The sequence below is a fragment of the Mchenga conophoros genome, linkage group LG5 (assembly GCF_057382185.1).
Source record: "Mchenga conophoros isolate Kocher_MC1m ecotype Shallow Benthic linkage group LG5, M_conophoros_male_GT1.1, whole genome shotgun sequence".
Taxonomy (NCBI): domain Eukaryota; kingdom Metazoa; phylum Chordata; class Actinopteri; order Cichliformes; family Cichlidae; genus Mchenga; species Mchenga conophoros.
The window spans coordinates 11,826,892-11,837,636 of NC_140530.1; positions in this window are offsets into that span (position 1 = coordinate 11,826,892).

Below are 10,745 nucleotides of genomic sequence, written 5' to 3' on the forward strand. Positions count from 1 at the left end.
CACAAGGTGACTACACCAGAGCCTGTTACCATGTAGACTTGAATTGAGAAAAAACTTGACTTTGAGTCTTCTTTGTTTTTCAATCCTCTTTTATGCTGTTTTTTTACTTTTTCTTTGTTCTTCGTTTTATCTCTTTCTCATGAACAAACACCCAAGGGGCAAGAGCGGTTTAGCTGTCCTGTCTCTGGTCAAAAATTTTGCTGAGGCGGTTCCAGCTGGGGCTTTCTGTGTAGTCTCACACACAGAGAGAGCCTCGGGGGACGAGTGTTGTTGGGGGGGGGGGGGCACAGGATGCTTCATATACAAACTGGAGGGTTTTCGACGACATCAGCACAAACAAAGCACGCTCAATTTTCAATTATGGAACACCGCAAAACCAGTAAAGTGTAGAATATGCAGGAGCATATATATGTGATCATGTTAAAATCATAATAGCAGCGCATAGGTCACAACATCGGCTCAGCAGTTTGGTTAAACTAATGATTATGAAAAAAGAATCTTTTGCAAATTGTGTCTAAAACTAATTTGCAGCAGCAAAAATCCTTTTAATTACAACGTTAGTATAATTTGATCATTTTTTTTAGCTGGAACAGAAAATGTTGTTAATTTATGCATTTCATAAGTTGCAAAAATATCAGTACTGAAAATACAGATATAATGCTCAATGACAAACTTTTGAAACTATAAATAACTGGTGAGACCACAGCACTCTGCAGTGTTTTATGAATCATAAAGATTGTGGCTTGGCTTAATTCTGAAAACATCCACAGCAACCGGACACACTGTTTATTTGCATTAATCTTAAACAAGTTGTGATTCTTTCCATATGCATTAGCCTTTATCTATAAAACAAACAAACATTTGTGTGCCAAAATCAAACCACAGACCACAATCCAGTCACTGACTATGTTGCCATCTAAGCATAATTGGAAGTACAGCTTAAAAGACTGTAAATTTTGGCTATAGGGCGACTGTTGGTGACAAACAGAGGAAGGAGAGTGCACTTAAAAGAACATTATCTGAAAGTGATATCTGCCCCAGGTGACAGGTGTCAGTCAGCAGGTATTGCTACTATATAGTGTTTCCATAGCAACATGGAGGTCAAAAGGGTGAACTTTGATACAAAGAACCACATTCGATCGTTACTGTCGTCACATCGCATTGGCTTGGTGATATTGTGCTGTCATTATTTGGAGCAATGAAAATCCTTCTTGCACGCTCTCCTGGGACTCACTTCTCACCTCACCCCTCATTGACCCAGTGGCCATTGTCTGCAATGCCCACACACTTGAGCGTGGTCTAAGCTCTGCTGTGTTGTATCGCCTTATGAATCCAACACTGTGGCGCCAGAGCAATAACAAAGATTTAGATGTCAGGTGATGGAGCCACTTTAGGCTTAAGTAGGTAATAAAGATGTATCGCTGTGAAAAAAAAGTGTCTCCGTGTCAAGAACGTAAAGGCTGAAATATCTGTTTATAATTCATGTGTCTGTGTGTGTGCGTAGGCAAACAGATATTTTATCTATTGTTTCATTGTCCTCTAATGAGGTTAAGCAGCACCTAGATGCAGAGCACAGCTGAGGTCATAGCCAGACAGCCAGACAAAATAATTCGGAGCATTCGTATATGTCACTTTTTTAATTCAGTCGAGCTTGCGTCCTTAAGAAGCCAAATTCAACCCAAAGTACTAAGTAGTAAATGTGCAAACCCTTATTCCTTTAAAATTTTGGTTCCAAGGAGCCATACATTCTTGAATTTTTTTGAAGTGGGCTCCATCAAAAAGCCTCAAGGGTTTATGAAGGTCTTCCAAAGTTCTTCTTTTAACATTGGGTGCTTTGTAACTCATTTTCAGTCCAGTGCCTATACCAGACCGTTTTTAGAGGAATGTTTTTTTTTTCATTGTTTAACACTGACCTATGAACCATTCAAATATTAAAAAAGAAACCTAACTCAAGGGATGAACCACTCTACACATAACAGACAACTTAGCAAATAACCAATTTTCAAATTGTATATTTGGGTGGCCTGTTGCAAAAACACATCATTTGTTCCCAATTTTTTGAATATATGAAAAATGCCAAAGATAACACAGTTCGACAGGCAAACGATCAACAAACAGCCATTAGCCAAACTCTTGGCATGTCTTGGCATGGTCTGCAGCAGAGCCATTGTTAAGTAAGGGAAATGGGGATAAAAGGCTGAGGTGTGCCAAATTACACAAGAACTGGACTGAAAGTCAGTGGAAACACATCTTATGGGGTAAAATTTTGGGTTCAAAGTCATCAGCTGTTGCCAGTGTGTCCATGGGAGGTTCAATAGTGAGTGTCTACAGCCAACTGTAAAACACAGTGGAGGCTCTGTCATGTTTTGGGACTGTATTTCAGTCAGTGGTGTTGAGGATCTTGTCAAAACTGAGGAATTATGAACACAGAAAAGTGCCATCAGACTTTAAACCGCCATGTAATACCATCTGGAAAGCATATGTTTGGCATTACAATGATCCCAAACACACTGCCAGTGCAGTAAAAGCATATCTGGAGAGAAAAAGACACCACGGAGCACACAATTAGTCAAGGATTGGCCTCCCCTGACCTCAGACCTTAACTTTACTCAAGCAGTGCGGGATCTTCTTGGCAGACAATAAAACAAATGGAAGGCAATATCCAAAAACCTGAAGGCGGTTACAATTGTTTCTATGTGTATTTGCACATTTTTCAATCATCCATCACCTATTTCCCATTATCCTTGCAAAAAGAAGTCACGAGTGGCTCAAGACTTTTGCACAGCACTGTATCTAACTGAAATACATTTTATAATGGAAGTGACACCCAGACCAAACTAAAACGACTGAATGAAATGTGGGCGATCACATTAGATATAGCTCTTTTTCGGGGCACAAAGCTGTCGTTATCATCATCAGAGACTGAGTGAAAAAGCTATTTGTGTATAGCTTGTATCCTACATTAAAACAATTCAGCCTTGGAGTGAGTTGTGTAAGACGTCAGTGTTGTAAGTCATAATATTTGAATACTCCTATCATATGTATCATTTCAAAATGTAGCTTCAAGAGTATCACTATCAAAAAAATTAAATTACTTATCAATTGTTTTTACATTAAAATGAAAGTGATAAAAAAAGTAACATTTAGAAAAGTACAAGCATCAGTGCTCTTTCCATTGTAGCAGCCATAGGTCCCCACTGTGAGAAAATCTGTGTCTTCAAGCAGTATGCACATTTTATGAGGTCCATTAAAAAGTTTGTGCTAACACCGACATAAAGAGGCCATAAAATGCACAATATCATCCTTGGGGCAACCCTCGCTATTGGATTCCTGTTTTCTCAGGATGGACACATGCTTATTGTGCTAAACCAAACCTTGCTCTCTTTAACACCTTTCAGCGCTTTTCCCCTTCATGCCTTTGGGATATGTGTATTTGTGTGTGTACATGCGGGGAAGCGGCCCACATTTTATCTACAGCGGCACTTTTCATTACTCTCATAAGGTGAGGTCAAAGGGTCAGGTCTTACAGCGTGGGTGCACAAGTATTGTCAGTGAAATGAGATGTAATATGTGGCAGAGCAGTTTTTATATATATATATATATAAAAGTGGCTTTGTGGCAGACACTGAGCCGAGCAGATGGTGACAGGCAGGGAAATGAAGCTTTAGGTGACAGCTGAGATGGAGCAAGAGATGTCTCAGTCAGATAGATAACAGCAAACAGCAGAGCCGCTGATCCCTGCAGAGACCGTCAGCGGAGCGAAACATAAATCACAAGACGGACACATTTACACTTGTAGGCAACGTGATGACCAGACAGGCGAACAGAAATTTTCATCAGAGACGTGCTTTGAACATTTGAGATATCAAATTTGATGATATTAAAGCAAACTTCTAAAACACATTTCCTTTTACGCAGCTGTGACCACCGTCCTAACCTGCGGAGGACAAGGATGTCCCAATCTCATCTCAGATGTGCATCCATTACTGTGTGGAATTATAATGGGACAGAGTCACCACAAGGGCAGAGTCAAACACTAACATGATTATGGTAATGACTGCCAACAGCTACTCCTCCAAGCGCAAGGGAGATGGCACTGAAAAAGCCAATTCCTAACAATTAATCAAAACACATAAGTAGACATAATGTCATTGACTTTCACTTTTGGCAGACAAGTGATTGGTGAATATTGTTGATACCTCTAAAGCTATTCAATCACTGTGATGCAGGTGGTTGGAGGTGGAGGAATTTGGCAGGCTATGATACATCATGTCAACATTTACCTTACACTTTGTAAGCAAATGTAATTAGCCAGTATCACAGTTTCTCAGGTCTCTTGCATGTAAAATGGTTGGTTGCATTTCGGATTTAACTGACCGAAGGTGTTCCTGCTGTGATGACAAACTGCAGTTTTCCTCTAATGTGATGTGGAAAACTGCTGAAAATGATGCTTTTAACCGTGTAAAGCAGGAGGGCAGCGAGAAGTTTTGACAGTGAAGAAATAGAGGCTAAATAAACTTGAGTCCTCAGCTATGCTAACAGCTCTATGAGAGCTACCTATAGAGTGTATATGAAAGATGAATGAAGCCACCATGAAATCACCCACTAATTCCTGCACTACACCTCTTTGTCCAGAAGTGAGGCCTAGCGTGCAACTGTTGGCTACAGATGCCTTTGTCAGCACACCGGTCAATCAAAGCCCAACTTTAGGCCTTAGCAAAAATTCAAATGGATGAGTTCTTTAATAATAATGGATTGGATTTATATAGCGCTTTTCAAGGCACCCAAAGCGCTTTACAATGCCACTATTCATTTAAGCATCTCCTTAGGAGTTATTAATTATTAAAGAGGAAACTATTCACTGAGGTTAAGACCTTTTTATATCACTTGGTAAACTTGCTATTAATGCTGTTAGCTTGGATATTTTAACATCGGAATTTCTGGGGACTGACTTATTTTTAGAGCCAGTCCCATGTGACCAGGGACCTGCAGCTTTGCCACTTAAGCAGTGGTTTAATTTTTCAGTTCTGGGAACTAACGCTTGACTTTCAGTCATGCTAGCAGCACTGTGAAGTTGCACATGCACAGCTGAGCTTTTAGCTAAATGCTAACATGGCAGCAAAGGTAATCTGTCCACATGTTTATCTTAGTTTAGAATGACCAGAAGGGATGGAAATTATTAGAAATAGATTAGTAAGAGAGGCAAAGATGAGAAGGCTTAGACATGCTGAGTTGAGAGACTGTGGATATATGGACAAAGAAAGTTGAAGATGGAGCTACCAGGCAGGAGGAAAAGTGGAAGACCATGGAAAAGATTGGATGTAGTGACGGAGGACATGCAGAGGGTTGGTGTGACAGAAGAGGAGGCTAAGGATGGATAAAAAATTTTTTTGTCTTCTTCGTTTGTGCGTCTAGGTTGATCTTTGCTTCTAGTCCTTGGTTCCTTATGATTTTAGTTTCTTTCTATGTCCAGTCCTTAGTCTAAGTCTCATTCTGCGTCTCCTGTCTTGTGTGTATGATGTTCAGTTTTCTTTCTCCAGTCTCATCAGTCTGATTTTGTTCAGCTGTGTTCCCCAGGTGTGTCCACTCCATCCCAATCTCCTCTTGTGTATTTATTGACTGCCTCTCCCTTGGCTCTTAGTCGTGTTCTCCCTGGTTGTAGGTGATGTTCATCTGTTTTCCTTCCAGTCAGTACATCATGTCCTGTTACTGTTTACTTTTGCATTTTGTTTTTTTTGTTTGTTTGTTTGTTTGTTTTTACCATTTTACCAGCAATTAAACTGTGATTTTGAGTTTTGTTCTGTTTAGCTGAGTCCTGCATTCTTGGTTGCCACACACTTGCTTAAATGACAATTTGCTGAACGCAAAATACAGCCAAGGCAATGTCAATGTCTCTTTGGTAATGACCTTGGGATCAAGTGAAGTGAAATGGACCAGTGTCAGCAGTAATGCAGGCATGTACTCATCTTCTGAACAAGAGCTGAGTCAAAAGGTGAAGCTTTCAATTTACCAATCTAAATTTCAGCCCTCACCTACAACCATAAGATTCGAGTAATGATTGAAAATGTAGGGTTACAGAGATGTGGCAGAGTCAGCATTAGACTTTGCATTAGACTCTACAGTTGACTCTGTGGCAGAGTCAACTGTAGAGTCAGCATTAGAAATAGAGTGAAGCACTTGGACATCCAGACAAAGCTCCCTGTACAGGTGTTACACATTGCTCAAAGGAGACAGTTGAGGTGGTTTGGGAATATGGTCAGGATGCCTGCTGCCCACCTTCCTTTGAAGGTTTGGAGATTATAGATCGCATCTTGCCTAGAAAAGCCTTGCGGTCCCCCAGGAGTATCTCAAAAGGGGTGACAGGTTTAAGTGGAAGATGATGGATGCTCAGTGAGAAACCAAAGAAATCTTGATGATGGTATTAAAGGTCAGAGAATGAGCAAAGAAAATACATTCCATTTAAAGGAGGACACGAATGCTGATGTTATTAATACAGCATTATAAAAATGTCTTGTACACAAGGAGCTTTTATCCTAAAACTAGGCTTATCTGAGTCAAGTGTAAAGCTTATTAAAGCAACACTTTCCTGGCATGCCATCCTTCTGATTGGGTCTGCTCACTAGAGCAGCAGTTACCTGCATTGGGTGTAAAATGCCACCTTTTTTTTTTCACGGGAACATCCCACCTCAGCACATACGCTTGGTGATCTGTGTGAACAGTCGAACATATGCTTCAATGCAAGTGTTCAGTACTTTGTCCACAGAGACAGATGGTGCTGTCTCTTTTTCACCCCCCCCCCCCTTTCTCTCCCAATCCTCCCCCCTCCCCCCCCCCCCCTTTCTTTAAAAAAAAATATACATGGCTTTGATTTATGTTCTCCACCCATTAGCAACTTTCTCTTTTCACCCCCTTTCTTTTTAATTGCCACAGTATTTTAGTCTGTCACCACTTTCTCTTTAGGCTTTTGGGTAGGAAATAATAGGAGAAAGAGCTATTTGTAAGGTTACAATAAAGCTGTTGTAGTATGTGGCTGCAGGGTTTGAATTTAGTGATAAAGCCTATCTTGTGCTTTTCTACCTGAAGCTGCACCTAAGGGCAAGATTGGCATCTAAGAGGATTTTATATATATATATATATAAACACCCAGCACGCCCCTGCGGGCGGTTTATCCTTCAAGCTTGGGTCCTCTACCAGAGGCCTGGGAGCTTGAGGGTCCTGCGCAGTATCTTAGCTGTTCCCAGGACTGCGCTCTTCTGGACAGAGATCTCCGATGTTGTTCCCGGGATCTGCTGGAGCCACTCGCATAGCTTGGGAGTCACCGCACCTAGTGCTCCGATTACCACGGGGACCACCGTTACCTTCACCCTCCACATCCTCTCGAGCTCTTCTCTGAGCCCTTGGTATTTCTCCAGCTTCTCGTGTTCCTTCTTCCTGATATTGCTGTCATTCGGAACCGCTACATCGATCACTACGGCCGTCTTCTTCTGTTTGTCTACCACCACTATGTCCGGTTGGTTAGCCACCACCATTTTGTCCGTCTGTATCTGGAAGTCCCACAGGATCTTAGCTCGGTCATTCTCCACCACCCTTGGGGGCATCTCCCATTTTGACCTCGGGACTTCCAGGTTATACTCGGCACAGATGTTCCTGTACACTATAACGGCCACTTGGTTATGGCGTTCCATGTATGCCTTGCCTGCTAGCTTCTTGCACCCTGCTGTTATGTTATATATATATATACATATATATATATATATATATATATATATATATATATATATATATATATATATATATATATATATATATAATGTGCGAGAGGAACTGACCTGAAAAATAGGATAATGGCCAAGCTTGAAACCTGGATCCCCCGTAGCCGGTTACCAAGATTACGTGAAGTACCCTCAGAAGGTCTGCTAGATGATGTTAATGCAGCACTACGGGCAATACCTACAACCACGATTACCGACACTAACAAGCTGATCTACAATACGGCAGCAGTGATCAGTGAGATGCTTGGCTACAAGTTGAACAGCCACAAGGGGCAGTACCCTCCATGGAGAAGGAGGCTAGAGGGCAAGATCAAAGTAGCACGGAGAGAGGTTAGCCAACTAACGGAGTTGCAGAAAGGTGCGACGAATAAGGTGCCTAAGAAATACAGCAAGCTGTCCATACCTGAGGCCTTGGAAACTGCCAAGCAAAGACTCACAGCCTTGGCCAGCCGCTTGAGGAGGTACACCAGAGAGATAGAAGGCAGGAGAATAAACCAGCTGTTCTCCACAGAACCAGCAAAGGTGTACTCTCAGTGGCAAGGGAACAATAAGAGAACAGCACCACCAAGGCTGGAGACGGAGCAATACTGGAAGAGCATATGGGAGAAGGATGCAACCCATAACGGCAATGCTCAGTGGCTAGAGGATCTGAGGGCAGACCACAGCGACCTCCCTGAACAGGGTCCAGTAACCATCACAGTGGCAGATATCCAAGAAAGGGTCTCCAGTATGAAGAGTTGGACAGCACCAGGGCCCGACATGGTTCACGCCTACTGGCTGAAGAAGCTAACTGCACTCCACGAGCGTCTGGCAGCACAAATGAACCAGCTGCTAGTTAACGAGAGACACCCGGAATGGCTAACTGAAGGCCGGACGGTCCTGATCCCCAAGGACCCCAAGAAGGGACCGGTCCCCTCCAACTACCGACCAATAACCTGCCTCAGTACTACATGGAAGCTCCTGTCAGGCATCATATCGGCTAAGATGAACAGGCACATGGGTCAATACATGAGCGGGACACAGAAAGGAATTGGCAAGAATACCAGAGGCGCAAAACACCAGCTACTGGTAGACAGAACAATCAGCCGAGACTGCAAGACCAGACTGACCAACCTGTGCACTGCCTGGATTGATTACAAGAAGGCCTATGACTCAATGCCCCACAGCTGGATACTGGAATGCCTAGAATTGTACAAGATCAATGGGACCCTAAGAGCCTTCATCAGGAACTCAATGGGGATGTGGCGTACAACACTAGAGGCCAACTCCAAGCCCATAGCACAAGTCACCATCAAGTGCGGGATCTACCAAGGAGATGCTCTGTCCCCACTGCTGTTCTGCATAGGCCTGAACCCCCTCAGTGAGATCATTAACAAGACTGGCTACGGATACCGACTACGGAACGGAGCAGTTGTCAGCCACCTCCTGTACATGGATGACATCAAGCTGTATGCCAAGAGTGAACGAGACATCGATTCACTGATCCACACTACCAGGCTATACAGCAATGACATTGGAATGTCGTTCGGACTGGAGAAGTGTAGTCGGATGGTAACAAAGAGAGGGAAGGTAGTCAGAACTGAGGGGATTGAACTACCAGAAGGCAACATTGCAGACATAGAGGACAGTTACAAGTACCTGGGGATCCCGCAGGCAAATGGGAACCATGAAGAGGCCGCTAGAAAAGCTGCAACCACCAAGTACTTGCAGAGGGTCAGGCAAGTCCTGAGGAGTCAGCTAAATGGTAAGAACAAGATCCGGGCCATCAACACGTACGCCCTGCCCGTGATCAGGTACCCTGCTGGGGTAATAGGCTGGCCAAAGGAGGAGATAGAAGCCACTGACATAAAGACAAGAAAGCTCCTTACCATGCATGGAGGGTTTCACCCCAAGTCCAGCACCCTGAGGCTGTACGCTAAGCGGAAGGAAGGGGGCCGGGGACTGGTGAGTGTCAGCACCACAGTCCAGGATGAGACAACGAACATCCAAGAATACATTGGGAAGATGGCCCCAACTGACCGAGTGCTCAGTGAATACCTCAGGCAGCAAAAACCCAAGAAAGAGGAGGGAGACGAGGAACCATCATGGAAGGACAGAGCCCTGCACGGTATGTACCACCGGCAGATAGAGGAGGTGGCTGATATCCAGAAATCCTACCAGTGGCTGGACAAAGCTGGACTGAAAGACAGCACAGAGGCACTAATCATGGCAGCACAAGAACAAGCTCTGAGTACAAGATCCATAGAGGCTGGGGTCTATCACACCAGGCAAGACCCCAGGTGCAGGCTGTGTAAAGATGCCCCAGAGACAATCCAGCACATAACAGCAGGGTGCAAGATGCTAGCAGGCAAGGCATACATGGAACGCCATAACCAAGTGGCCGGCATAGTGTACAGGAACATCTGTGCCGAGTATAACCTGGAAGTCCCGAGGTCAAAATGGGAGATGCCCCCAAGGGTGGTGGAGAATGACCGAGCTAAGATCCTGTGGGACTTCCAGATACAGACGGACAAAATGGTGGTGGCTAACCAACCGGACATAGTGGTGGTAGACAAACAGAAGAAGACGGCCGTAGTGATCGATGTAGCGGTTCCGAATGACAGCAATATCAGGAAGAAGGAACACGAGAAGCTGGAGAAATACCAAGGGCTCAGAGAAGAGCTCGAGAGGATGTGGAGGGTGAAGGTAACGGTGGTCCCCGTGGTAATCGGAGCACTAGGTGCGGTGACTCCCAAGATAGGCGAGTGGCTCCAGCAGATCCCGGGAACAACATCGGAGATCTCTGTCCAGAAGAGCGCAGTCCTGGGAACAGCTAAGATACTGCGCAGGACCCTCAAGCTCCCAGGCCTCTGGTAGAGGACCCGAGCTTGAAGGATAAACCGCCCGCAGGGGCGTGCTGGGTGTTTTTTTATATATGTTTCATATAAAGTACCCTAAATATCTTGAGGGATGTTTCTGTTTATCTTGCTGGTT